Source organism: Balaenoptera physalus (assembly GCF_965194825.1).
Source record: "Balaenoptera physalus genome assembly, chromosome: 16".
In the NCBI taxonomy this organism is placed as follows: domain Eukaryota; kingdom Metazoa; phylum Chordata; class Mammalia; order Artiodactyla; family Balaenopteridae; genus Balaenoptera; species Balaenoptera physalus.
This window is the reverse complement of record NC_138898.1, coordinates 62,737,007-62,751,702: the sequence shown is the minus strand read 5'-3', so window position 1 is coordinate 62,751,702 and position 14,696 is coordinate 62,737,007. Positions and strand designations below refer to the sequence as shown.

The following is a 14,696-nucleotide window of genomic DNA, read 5'->3' as shown; positions in this document are numbered from 1 at the left end:
GTGGTTACTTCTCCTTTTTCATTTCTAATTCTATTGATCTGAGTCTTCTCCCTTTTTCTCTTGATGAGTCTGGCTAATGGTTTATCAATTTTGTTTATCTTCTCAAAGAACCAGCTTTTAGTTTCATTGATTTTTGCTATTGTTTCCTTCATTTCTTTTTCATTTATTTCTGACCTGATCTTTATAATTTCTTTCCTTCTGCTGGCTTTGGGGTTTTTTTGTTCTTCTTTCTCTAATTGCTTTAGGTGCAAGGTTACAGCTTCTTTCCCTTCTAGCTACACCAAGGAAGTAACAGGGACAAGGGTGAAGCATAAGAAGGAGCACCCAGGGACTTCCCTGGCGGTCCAGTGGTTAAGACTCTGCACTCCCACTGCAGGGGGCACAGGTTCGATCCCTGGTCGGGGAACTAAGATCCCACATGCCACTCGGCATGGCCAAAAATAAAATAAAATAAAATAACTGTGAAAAAACTGATGAAACAAAAACACAAGCTACAGCAAATCCCCCCCCCCCCAAAAAAAAGAAAGAAAGAAGGAACACCCACTTTGACGGGTTCCCTTCATCAAGCCTCCAGTTCCCTGGTCTGAAAGTGCAAGACGATCCCCTCGAGTGGGCCTTTCTCAAGGATATTTTATGTGCTTCTGTGGCCTCTGGATCTTTTTCAACCACTGACAGATGCATCTCAGAAGCCTGAGTCCTGCTATTCCTCCCTGTCGGGGTCAGACACTTCATTACCTACTTTGGACCAGAAAATAATGTTTGATGATCTGAGGGAGTGCACCCATTTTGTTTAAGATTTGGATTAAATGAGATGTTTGCAAATGCTTTGCATATAATACTGGGCAAATTGACAGCTACGATTCAAGGTCTGCAGAGGTGAAAAAGACCTGATACAAGCCTCTTCTTGCAAAGGTCAGGGTCCCTGGTGCTCGCCCACCTCCAAATCTTGACTAGACAAACTCAGCTCTGGAGCGGGTTTCTCCTTCAGTGCAGTAAGGATCTGGCTCGTAAGTGCAATTTCGGAGGAGCTCTCTCCAATACCCGTGTCAACTGCATCCCTCTCATCACCGAGGCCAGCTTTGGACTCTTGCTGCTTCAACAGGATGCTGCCCTCCTTCTCCAAAGCCCGGAGGTAAAGCTCCAAGAGCTGCTTGGACTGACGGGCTTCCTCTCTCTGGTCAAGGACCTGCTGGAGGGTGTTCTGGAGCCCCTGGACTGCGACACGACTTTGGCTGAGTTCCTGAGCCAGCTCTGAACATGGGACATCAATAAGCATTTGGAGGTCCTCCTCGGACAGGAGGACGATGCTGGACAGGTCTGCTTTCAGCTGCCTGGCCACATTCTTCCACTTCAACCCTGCCCCGCTGTCTGTTTCATCTCCGTCAAAGGACTCTTGGGTAATCCAAGCCGTACCTCCATCTGAATTGCTGTAAGCCCACTTCTCATTCCCAGCCAGTGCCACAAACTTAGTATTGGCAGGAAGACACAGGAAGTAATCGTCATCATCCACTATGGTGCCATCCTCTGCCAGGACCAGGGTGACTGGTGCCAGGGACTTGTCAATGGCCAGAATGTCACAAGCCTTGCTCCTCAGCTCCTCGAGGCAGGAGGCCGCCACGCCGTGCTGTTCCCGGCTGTGGTTGCGGCACAGGAGACACTGCTTTAGAGCCCGGATCTCGCTGGGTTCTGGAACGCTGGGGCCCCCGGCCACCTCCGTCATCTTCCCTGATCTGATTTTAATCAAGATATATTAGTTGTGCCTATTCTAGAATTTCATATAAATGGAATTATACAGCATATGCTCTTTTATATCTTTCATTCAGCACAGCGTTTTTGAGATCCATTCATGTTGCTTTGTGTTCAGTAGTTTTTTCCTTTTGAATGGGGAGTAGAGTTTTATTGTATAGATGGACCACACTTTGTTTATCCATTCACCTGCTGATGGGCATTTTGGTTATTTCCAGTTTTGTCTATTATGTCTATAAAGTTGCTCTGAACATTTGTGCAGAAGTCTTTCAGAGATCGTATGTTTCTCTTCCACCTGGGAAGGCACGTAATAAGCATATGCTTAACTTCAAGGCTTGGCATACGTTTTCTCTCGCCAGAAAGTAAATAATTTAGGCTTTGTGGGCCATAGGGTCTCTGTTACAGTTACTCAGGTCAGCTACTGTAGTATGAAAGCAACCATAGGTGATACATAATTGAACGAGCATGTCTGTATAAACTTTATTCACAAAAACAGGTAGTGGCTCAGATTTGGTCAGCAGCCCATAGTTTGCTGAGCCCTGGCAACCAACTTTGCAATGATTCACACCCATGTTTTCTTTTAGGCATTTTATAGCTATAGCTTTTATATTTAGGTCTAGATCAATGTTGAGTTAATTTTGGTAGGTGGTGTGAAGTTAGGATCAAGGTTCATTTTTTTGTTCATACTGTTTTTCTTGTTGTTTCAGTAACATTTGTTGAAAAGACAGTTCTTTCCCTCTTTGAATTACTTGGCATATTTATCAAAAAGCAATTTAACCATATGCATATCTATTTCTGGACTCACTATTTGTTTCTATTGATTTATATATTTATCCTCATGCCAATATTCCATGGCTTTGATTACTGTGGCTTTATAGTAGGCCTCTAATTCAGAGAGTATAAATCCTCCAACTTTGTTCTTCTTTTTCTAATTGTTTTGCCTATTCTAGTCCTTCTCGTTTCCATATAAATTATAGAATCCACTTGTCACTTTACGTAAAAAAACTGCAGTGATGTTGATTTTGACTGTATTGCATACCTAGACAATTGGCACCATAACAATATTGAGTCTTCCAATCCATGAGCAGGTAACACTCTGACATGTATATGTATAATTTTTATTAAAAACATTAATAGTAATCCTCTGAAGGCTGAGATTATAAAATATTTTTGTTCTTTTTACTTTTCTGTCTCAAAAATATTATTTTAAAAATATTTAGCTAGACCAAAAAAGATACTAATTTTGGTTATGCAACAGCTCAATTTAATTTGAATGATTCAGAGACAAGTAACTATATTAGAAAAAGAGAAGATAATTGTTTCTGTCTTTCTAACTAAAATAGAAGATTCATTACCAAAAGAAAAAATTATCTGATGGTGTGTCCTTAGCAACTAAATTTAAAAAAGGCAATTGAAAAAAAAGAGAATGGGAAACTGCATATTCATCTACACCATGAAAGCACCTTCATCCAAATAACTCTTTTTTCGTACACTGTGAATTCATAGTCTATTTTCTCTTTTGAAAACAAAAGTAATATGTATTTCTAACTTTACCCACTGAAAAAGCCAAGAAATAATGACTAATCTAATGGTAATGGACCCCCCCCCAGGGTTCAGTCTACATGTTATTTCCCACTCCAAGAAACTAGAGCTTCTTAGAAAAATAGTTGATTCCAGTTCTGAGCAGGAAAGTACAACTTAACCTGCAGCATCCCACATTCAAGAGGGGGGGAATTAAATTTTACCTTTTTTTTTTTTAAGATTTTTTTTTTTTTTTTTTTTTTGGATGTGGACCATTTTTAAAGTCTTTATTGAATCTGTTGCAATATTGCTTCTGTTTTACATTTTGTTTTTTTGGCTGGGAGGCATGTGGGATCTTAGCTCCCCGACCAGGGATCGAACCCTCACCCCCTGCATTGGAAGGTGAAGTCTTAACCACTGGACAGCCTGGGAAGTCCGTAAATTTTACCTCTTAAATGGAGGAATATTCTAGAATTTATGGACTGATTTTAAAACCACCACCACCAATCCATTAAATGATTTTGATTTTTTTAAATGTACCCAATGATTATCTGTATGCATCCTTATGAAACACAAACCATATATAAGCATATTCTTCTCAGTAAAAATTGAAATCCCCTCTTCACAACTAAACTTAACCATACTCCCACTCTAACCTTCCTACCATGACTCTACAGCCGTTTTCCTATATACTTACACATACACACACATCTATACATATGCACGTATAATTTTAGAGTTTTTATTATTACACAAATGGGCCCATCCTACCATTCTCTTTATCAATCAAGACATAATATCTTGAAGCTCTTTCCATGTGATCATAGACCCAGCTCATTCTTCTTAAAAACTGCACCACATTCTGTTGCGTAGATGTACAGTAACTTATTTAGCCAATTCCCAACTGGAAGACATAGCATGATGTTCCTTCCTATTTTCTTTTATAAACATTGTGCAGTGAATATCTTTCTGTCTTGTTCCCTAGTTCTATAAACTAAGGAACCAGAAGTGAAAAAAGTACTTTGTTAAATGGTATCTATATATCAAATTTTGATACGAATTGCCAAATGGTGGCTTCACAGGGAAGTTGGTCTAGAAGGGAAGTTGTTCCAGGAAGAAAGGAGAGACTTTTATCCGTTCGGATATTTTGCAAATAACAGAAAACCCAAAGTAGCCCAAACATTTAGGAAAACGTAGTAGTTGCAAAATAGTGTTTCCTTTCACCTCCCCAGTGCCGTGACTAAGATCCTGTGGATTCAGAGTAACCTGAAATTTTGAGGTGGAAACACAAGGTTATTTACTGCTAACAACCTCAGCTGATTGTGTTAGCTCTGTTGCGGTTTAAAAGGAGGAAAACTGTTGCCCCAATTTCTGGCAGACCACAGGTAAGAAGCCTGGCAACAACTAGAGCCACAGCTCCTCCCACCCCCCCACTCTCCCCCTACCCTATCCCCGCACCCCCGTGATCCCTCCTCCCTCCACCCCCATGATCTGATGGCCGTAGGCCTGTCTGAGCCCGGCCCCAGCCATACAGGCTGCCCTGTCTGGGTTGGGCCACGGTGAACCCCCACCAGGCTGCAGAGGACGCGTGGCCTTGGGGTGGCTTGCATGGCGGGGCAAGGGCAACGGTGACCAATGAAAGGGTAAGCAGGGCAGAGAAGGCTGGTGTAGGCTGGCCTGAGCTTGGCCACCTCAGCGTCAGGCCAAGTTGTCGCATAGATCCAGCACCTGGCGCGACCGATTGGTCCCAAACAACGTGGATGAAGGCTGTCAGGACCGGGAAGTGAACGGAGCGCATGACAACTAAGGTTGGGGCGGTGGCCCTCAGAACTTGACACTGGAAGCCAGAAATGGTAGAATAACGTACTACATTGGGCCAAGAGGAAGTACCCACCGTGCTTGAGGAAGATTTGCTGGCCATTTATGGAAGGCCTGTACATAGATCACGGAAAAGCTGCTCTTCACTTCCCTCCCAACCTTTCAAAGGAAACCTTCTGCTACATCTAGGCCTTCTGGCTGTAAAGCAGTTGCCCGAAATCACATGACTTGTACAGAACCATTTGTTTAAAACAATCATAAGAATGTGTTCCGGAATGACCTGTTGCAATGGAATTGTTAGATGACCTCTGGAAGCCACACCATGCGCCACACACATCCATGTTTGTTCTGTAGTTTGGAGGACATAGAGCAGAAGGTATGAGGAGGAAGAGAAGAAGCTTCTATGCCAGACCGGCCACGTTGAGAAGATATTTTCATAGTAAAACCACTGTTCCATGTGTGCATTTTATTCCTCACTATATATAGTTGACAATGCTAAGTGCTTTTTTGAAATATATAGTCTTTCTAGATGTTCTGAAGTGCCTGATATATATTAAAAGTAGAGGTAGTGAAATAACACATTTCATAAATATCTTTCTGTTCAAATCAACAAGAAATATTGCTTGTTTGTTTGGCATGGCCAAACCACTTCTTTGAGCACACATTGTGTGTGTTTGTGCATTGGTTTGGGGGAGGAGAGAGGAGATGCAAATGCAAAGGGGTCTAAGCAAGTGTGTTTATTCTTGGGCAAGATTAACCATTGTCCTCTAGGGTCATATATTTAGTTTTACGTTGCTGTGTATGTAATAGTGCATGTAATGAACAAATGATTCCTGGTTTACAGCATCTAGTCTTTCTAGATGTTAAAGAGGTTGCCAGTCTGTTACCGACCAGGGTTCTTGGCCTCCTTAGTCAATAGAAATTGATAAGAGGCCAGACAAGAAATTCAGGCAAGGCTTTACTGGGGCTCCTGCTGCAGCAGAGGGGAGCAAAAACAAATAATAGTTTCCTCTGCTTGCTCCCTGAGGGGGAGCGAACTGGTTCTTTATATGGGGTGAGGGTGGGGGTTGGTCCAGGGTCAGGCTTATTATTTATTTATTTTTGTAATAGATCTTTATTGGAGTATAATTGTTTCACAATACTGTGTCAGCTTCTGTTGTACACCAAAACGAATCAGCCACATGCATACACATGTCCCCATATCCTCTCCCTCTTGAGCCTCCGTCCCATCCTCCCTATCCCACCCCTCTAGGTCATCGCAAAGCACCGAGCCCATCTCCCTGTGCTATGCTGCTGCTTCCCACTAGCCAACTATTTTGTGTATAGTGTATATATGTCGATGCTACTCTCACTTCGCCACAGCTTTCCCCTCCTACCCCGTGTCCTCAAGTCCATTCTCTATGTCTACATCTTTATTCCTGCCCCGTAACTAGGTTCATCAGAACCATTTTTTTTTTTAGATTCCATATATATGTGTTAGATTCCATGTATATGCATATTTGTTTTTCTCTTTCTGACTTACTTCACTCTGTATGACAGACTCTTCTTTCTTTCTTTTTTTTTAATTTTGCACTTTATTTATTTATTTATTTATTTTTGGCTGTGTTGGGTCTTCGTTTCTGTGTGAGGGCTCTCTCCAGTTGTGGCAAGCGGGGGCCACTCCTCATCACGGTGCGTGGGCCTCCCACTGTCGCGGCCTCTCCTATTGCGGAGCACAGGCTCCAGACGCGCAGGCTCAGTAGTTGTGGCTCACGGGCCCAGACGCTCCGCGGCATGTGGGATCCTCCCAGAGCAGGGCCCGAACCCGTGTCCCCTGCACTGGCAGGCAGATTCTCAACCACTGCGCCACTAGGGAAGCCCTGTATGACAGACTCTAGGTCCATCCACCTCACTACAAATAACTCGATTTCGTTTCTTTTTATTTCTGAGTAATATTCCATTGTGACGCGGTTATTTTTAATCCCTTATAGTTTCTTTGCATTTTGTTGTCAAGGAGACGTTTGTCCAGGTGCAAGCACTGCAGCAAAGGGCCCCAGGTCCCAGGTTCCAGCCTGTCTCAAATTTATGACAAAAACATAGATGTTAAATTAATACATTTTGTATGCTTTGTGTTAAAATTCCTAGGAAAGATTGTCTCCTGAAAATTTGAGTGTTATAGTTCACTGGGTCAGTGGAGGACAGAGAGAAGAAAGAAGGCTTCTAGGCCAGAATGTTCATATTTAGAAGATACCTTTAGATCATAACTGTTGTTATATGTGTGCAGTTTATTCAGGACTACTGTGTATATAGTGGGCAAAGTCCTTATTTGAAACATCTAGTCTATCTAGATGTTTTGAAGTGCCCGACATATGTTTAAAGTAGAGGGAGTGAAATATCACTTTGTAAATATCTTTGTGCTAAAGTTCATAGGAAGTACTATCTTTTGGAAATGGAATTGCTAAACCACCTCTGTGAGCAGTGTCAACCAAAAAACACAGAAGTCTGCATGTAAGAAAAGAGTTTATTTGGAGTCTTAAAATTTGCAATTTGGAAGACACAGATTTGTGTAAAACTGAAAGAGTGTTCCAGGGAAGAGAAAGGATCAGGGGCTTATAAAGGCAAAAGGCTGTACTCTGACACAAGAAAGGAAATAATTGTCCTTAAGAGATAGGCTGTCATGAGTTATTTTGGGTGAGGGTCTGATAAGTATCTTGAGTTTCTGGAACATTGGGCAGATGTTCTGGATGCCTTCGTTAAGACAATAAGTGGTTCAAAGGTCAGATTCCATCAGGCTGGATGTACGTAAGTCACACTTCTTCAATGGCCTCCCAGCTCCATTTTAGAGAGGTCTCTTAGCAATACCAACTCCATTTTGATTTTTCCTTTGTCAGGAGTATACTACTGTCTATATCGTTCAATGGTTTGGAGGAGCTGGGAGGGAAGGAAATGCAAAAGGTAATATGGTAATATGTTCATATTTGCATAATTCCAGACAAAACCACTTTTGGTGAGCTTTATGCATTTTGTTTTGCTGTGTATATAGTGTATATAATAGACAAATGAATCCTAATTTGATAACATCAAGTCTCTAGATGGTTAAGAGGTTGCCAATGTATGACAAATAGAGTTAGTAAAAATTATCATATTTTACACAGTTCGTGTTGAAATTCATAGGAAAGCTTGCCTTCTATATGGGACTTTTGAATATTAATTTGTTCAACCACCTCTAAGCATTATACGTGCCCATACTTGCCCACTGTATTGTGGTAGAGAGAAGGAAGTAAGGAGGGAATGGTTCAAGGCCAAAATGGTCATATTTAGAAGATACCTCAATTATAACCAGTGCTATGTGTGTGTGTGTGCAGTTTTATTTAATAGTATTGTATATATAGTAGACAATTAAGTTCTTATTTGAAATTTCTAATCTTTCAGGATGTTTAGAAGTGCTTGGTATATCTAAAATTAGAGATAGAATGACATTTTGTAAAGAGCTTTTAAAAATTGATGGGAATATTGTATGACTCCACTTATATGAGGTACTTAGAATAGTCAAATTCTTAGAGACAGAAGGTAGGATAGTGGTTATCAGGGGCTTGGGGGAGTGTTCTAACGGGGAGTTAATGTTTAATGGGTACAGAGTTTCACTTTGGGATGATAAAAAGTTCTGGAGATGGATGGTGGTGATGGTTGCACAAGAATGTGAATGTAATTAATGCCACTGAACTGTAGACTTAAAAGTGGTTAAGTGGTAAATTTTATGACATGTATATTTTACCATATAAATGGTTTTTAGAAATTTATGGGAAATACCATCTTTGCAAATGGAATTGTTAATCATCTCTACAGTATACTTTTTGTACTCATTCATTGGGTTGAAGGAGATGGGAGGAAAAAATTACAAAAGGTGTTTTGCTGGCATGTACTGGAAGATTTCATATTACACATTGCCTGGTATATTATGTGCATTTCATTTAACTTTAGCTGTACTGTATATAAATCCAGGAATATCTTTTTCAAGGGTCTGGGAGCCATCTCTTTGAAGTATAATTATCAAGGAATATAACCCCTGTCCCCCAGCTTCTGTGAGGGAGTAGGAGCCTAGGTTCAGTGTGATCCTACTAAGTTGCAAAACTACCTTTCATCATGAATACTCAAAATAAGTTTATTTTTCCTTTGGATAAAGCCAGTTAGCAAACACTGATGGCTACCTCAATTACCAGGTGAACTTAAGATGGATGATGTGTGATGAATGGTGCTGTCAAGTCCTTGCACTTGCACACTAGTGATCACTTATCTTGAGAACATGGGTAATAGGTTGTATCTGGTTGGCATGAGGAAGGATGCCCTGAAGAAAGGCTGAGGTTTCTTCCTGGCTTTCCAGTCTCTTGGTAGCTTCCCTGTGACGAGCATCACATTCTGGTTTAATCCTTATCCGATAATAAAACTGTTTTCTTTCTCTATTATATTTGTGGAGAGGATTTCTGGGTTGGGAGAAGATTTTGTTCTTAAGTATATTTCCCCAACAGTGACAAAAGTAGAGCTAGCAAACGAACACATATTGTTCACTTTGTGTTAAAATTCAGAGAAAGATTGTCTTCTGAAAATGGCTTTGGGGATGAAATCATAAAACCACATCTCATTCAGCTGGTCATTTTTGGAGAGAAGAAATCAAGAGAAATGAAGGATCCTGGACTATAATGTTCCTAACCAGAAGTCACATTCAGATACAACTGTTGTTACACGAGTATAATTTATTCCACACTACTGTGTATATGAGGGACAAACTTAAGTTCTTATTGGAAACATCTGGCTTTTCTAGATGTTTAGAAGTACATAAAATCTATTAAAAGTGGAGGTAGTGAAATAACACATTTTGCACATATCCTTTTGTTAAAATTCATTTGAAATCATGTATTTTGTAAATGGAGTGGTAAAACTACCTCTCTGAGCAGAACACGTGGTGTTTGTGCTGGTTCAGGGAGGAGGGAGGAGAACAAAGGGCAAAGGGCTCGAAGCCAGTCTGTTTATAGTTAGGCAAGATTAACCATCATCCTCTTACGTTCTGTGCATCTGGCTTTATTTCATGGTGTCTATGGCGTATATAAAGGACAAACAAGTTAAAATTGTATAACATCTAGTCTTTCTAGATGTTAAAGAAGTTGCTAGTGTATGACAAGAGTAGAGTTAGTATAACCCCAGTTAACTCACATCTTAAGTTCAAGCCTTCTGGTTTACTAACACGAATCAATACTTTATCAGTTATGTAAAAGCAAGCCAATGACATTCCTTGACAGTTTTTGGAATTAGTATTAAAATCCTGCCAAGAGAGGTGTCATTCAGAGCCAGATAATGCTCCTGTCAAGAGATGTTGCAGGTTGATCATATTTTGTTTTTGTTTGTTTGTTTGTAAGGTTGAATAAAAAAAATCCCTAGATGGTTTACTGAAAGTGGGAAGAAGACAGGAAAAAAAAAAAAAAGAGTAGTTAGTAATTAAGCTTTTTGATCATTTACTTTCTTTTTTTATTTTTTCAATTGCGAATGTTCCATAGTTTATTAAACTAGTTATTAACTATTTCCAACCTTTTGCTACTACAAACCATGTTTTAATGAATAGCCTTGTACATGTAGGTTTATTCTATCAGATAAATTCCCAGAAGTGAGATTGCTAGGTCAAAGGGTTGAATACAATTCATAAACTTGATCCTTTTGGTGGGATTATAGATAGTATCATTTTGTATTTCCATTGGTGCTGCACGAGCGTGCTTTTCCTCCATAGCTTCTCCCATAGAAATATGTGGTTCACTTTTGGATTTTGGCAACTGATAGGTAAAAATTAGTATTTTATGTAGTTTACATCTGTAATTATCTTAACTATGAGAGAGGTTGAAGATTTTTTTCATGCATCTAAAAGGTGTCTTGTTTTTATATTTCTGGGAACTATCTGTTCATATCTTTTGCCCATTTTGCTCTTAGGTTTCTGACTTTTTTCTTTTTTTCAGTGTCTGGTTAGCTCTTTGTATATTAGGGATACGAATGCTTGTCTTTTATATGAGTTACAAAATATTATTTTCTGGTATATCATTTGTCTTTTGATGATTGCTCATGGTTTTTTTTTTTCCCCATGCAGGTATTCTGCTTCAGGATACCACATTTCACTTAGTCATCATGTTTCCTTAGGCTCCCCTTGGCTGTGAAAGTTTCTCAGACTTTCCTTGTTTTTGATGACCTTGTCGGTTTTGAGGAGTACAAGACAGGTGTTTTGTAGAATGTCCCTCACTTGGGAATTGTCTGCTGTTTTTCTCGTGATTATATTGGGGCAATTGTTTTCTTGGAGAAAGACCACAGAGGTAAAATGCCATTTGGTAACGTCTTACCAGGGTAAATGCTCTCCACGTGACTTTTCATTTCTCAACAGATGATGAATCACTGTCGATCACGTGCCTGAGGTCATGTGGTCAACTTTCTCCATTGCAAAATTATTCTTTTTTCCTCTGTTTTCATACTGTACCCTTTGGAAGAAAGTGGGGAGTTATGCTACACCTCCTTCATGGTGGAGTATCCACATATACTATTAGGAATTCTGCACAGGAGATTTGTCTATTTGTTAACTCGGTCAGTGTTTAAAATCAATATGAACTAATGGCTAGTTATTTTTTACTTTGTTTATAGTCCAATACTACCTGGTTTATTTCGTTGCTTAAATTGTTTCAGCTTGGTTATTAAATAGAGCACTTTCAACTGGTTCCTGTGTCCTTCTGATGTACCCCATTATTGTGTTTTTGTTTGAGTACTTCTTCTATACTTTCTGGTAGTAGAAGATATTCCAGGCTCATCTTATATTTCCTACCCTAGAATTAGCCATTTTTCCCTGAAGAGCTCTGATTCCTTTTATTGGAGCATGGTATTAGAAACCAAGATTGGGGGGCTGGATTGCTACTGGTTTCTAATTCCTTAGAGACCCTCTCAGCTGACTGAACAAGAAAATATATATGTATACTAACTCACATATATACACATATCTATAAATATTTCAGTATGTAACCATCTGTGTTTGCATTAAGCTAAGTATTATTTCACACTGATGTCCCCTGCTGTAATCATTATCACATGGAACATTCTAGCCTTCTCCCCTTGCTTGTCTGTAACTCCCACTCTAGCAATCTGGCTACCATTCTGTACTTGGTCATTGAAACAGTGGGAGAGGGAGAACATGAAGGGAGGGGTCTCTCTGCTAGTATCTCCATATCTGGAAAATAGTCTTGGCTTATATCCATAGTTCTATATGTGCATTTTTTTATAAAGCACCTGTGTTTAGCTAAGCTTTATGGATGTCTTGAGCTAACGCTGTATGATAAAGAGTAGAGTTAGTGATTTAAGCAAATTGTAAATATCTTAAAAGAAGTAATTAATACAAAAGAAGCATCTTGGGCATGGCATTGTTAAACCACCTCTGAGCAGTGAATGTCAGGACTTGTACATTAGGTTGTTGGTGGGGAGGGATGTAGGCAAATGTGTTCATATTTACATTTTGATGATAGCAATTTATGTATATATACAATTCTTTTGGCTGTACTGTAAGAATGTATTGTTAAATAATTCAGTGGAAACATACCTTCTTGATAATGTTTTAAGAGAATATATCTGATAATGAATTCTCTTAAAAGCATTGTACTCATCACTTTTTGTCTCATTTAATATTGAGCATAAGGGAATGTAGTATTTTAATTACAATTCTTTCAACATCTTTATGTAAGAGTCCTGTTGACATTTTTGTCTTTTATGACATTTTTGTCCCCAAATGTATTAGTCAAGGTTCTCCAGAGGAACAGAAACAGTAGGATTGATGGATTAGAATTGGCTCCAGAAATAATGTTTAGTCTGGGTACCCCATGACCAGTCGAGTTAACACAAAAAATTAACCATCACACCAAGAGAATAAGGATTTTATTTTATTTTTTCCTGATTGAGTTGGTGTAGGGTATTTTTGGTTATCAAAATACTCATGGTTTTTGGACTTTGAATTGGTAAATATGCATGATCATGATGTGTGGAAATGCATGATACATACTGTATAATCTCAACTACATAAAAATATTTGCTTAGTTCTATGTATACAAACATAGGACCTAGAAGGACACATCAAGCTATAAAGTGCGTATGATTGTGGATGATGTTTGTATACTTTGCTTCCTGTGTTTTTCAGTTTTCCAGAATGCTCATATTACCTTTTAACCATTTAAAAAATGACGCCAACATCTCAGTGATTTCCAATAACAAAGGTTTGTTACTCACTTGCTCATGTTTACATTGGCTGCTATAGAGAGCTACCAAAACAAAGTACCACGAGCTGGGTGGCTAAACAATAAATGTATTCTCTCACGGTTCTGGAGGCCAGAAGTCTAAAACCAGGATGTTGATAGGGTTGGTTTCTTCTGGAGGTACTGAGGAAGACTCCATTCTGTTCCCCTCTCCTGGCTTCCGATGGATGTCAGCAGTCCTTGGAGTTCTTATCTTGTAGCTACATCACTAACCTCTGCCTCTCTTGTCACATGGCCTTCTTCCCTGTGTGTCTCTGTGTGTTCTCTCTTCTTCTTATAAGGACAGCGGTCATATTGGGTTGACAGCACACCCTAATCTAGTATGACCTCATTTTAACTAATTACATCTGCAAAGACCCTATCTCCAAATAAGGTCCCATTTGCAGTTACAGGGGGCTAGGACTTATCTTTTCAGGGGACACAATTCAACCCACAACAGTTGCAGGTCAGTGGTGGCTCTACTGCCGCCAGATGTGTCTTTCCATTCTTGGACCCAGACTGAAGGAGTGGCCCCTACTTAGCAAGTGTCATTCCTGTGGCAGGAATAAACGGTAGCTCTCAAAGCATCCATTCAGGTGAGGCATGTATCAAGTTCAATTACATGGCAAGTTTGATCATGCCATAACTTGCTCTGCATCACAGGTTCCTGCCTCAGGCTTGTGTTTGTCCAAAACCTGCAACATTTGGCAGTCATAGAGTTCCTGTTAAGAATCAATCTGTTGCAATTCCTGTTTTCTTTTGGTTTTAGTTGATTTATAACCATTCCTCTTTCCGTAACAAAAGTATCCTCTCTTCTATCAATCCAACCAAAGCCCGCTTCTTTGAAGACATTTGAAATTTTTCTTAAGAATTCAGATGTATCTTCAAATCTTTAACCCTGGTCATTCTTACGTCTTTTGTCATTTACAGACAGTTCTGGGTGTACTCTGATGATTTTGCAAAAATGTTCCTATAAAAGGGTTTCATCTTCAAGGAATTCATGGAAAAGACTGTGACAAGTACAGGTTTCTGGTAACTGACTATACTGCTGAACTGAATAAATAAGGATTTTCAGAACTCTAATGGAAAACTGATGAATTCATAAAAGTGCTAACAAAAGATCAACATGAAAAAAAATTAATTACATGGGACTGAATGAACTGATGAGGATGATTATAATTTTTGTGACTTTCTGTTTGAAACATTGTTGGTTCTTCTGTGATTTGTTTTTCCAGATTTAAGAAAACCCTTTCTCTTTTCTCTTAAAAAATAAATAGTAATAATTCGGATGTATCTTCGGCCAATTAAATGCAAGAAGCACATGAAAAAAAATCT

General features: G+C 39.4%; 1 pseudogene across 1 annotated transcript; it reads right to left on the bottom strand.

Moving 5' to 3' along the window:
- Positions 1 to 291: 291 nt before the first annotated feature.
- LOC309644921 (DNA fragmentation factor subunit alpha pseudogene) lies at positions 292 to 1,720 on the bottom strand (annotated as a pseudogene). The gene has a single exon. The product of its transcript is annotated as a DNA fragmentation factor subunit alpha pseudogene (transcript).
- Positions 1,721 to 14,696: the final 12,976 nt, after the last annotated feature.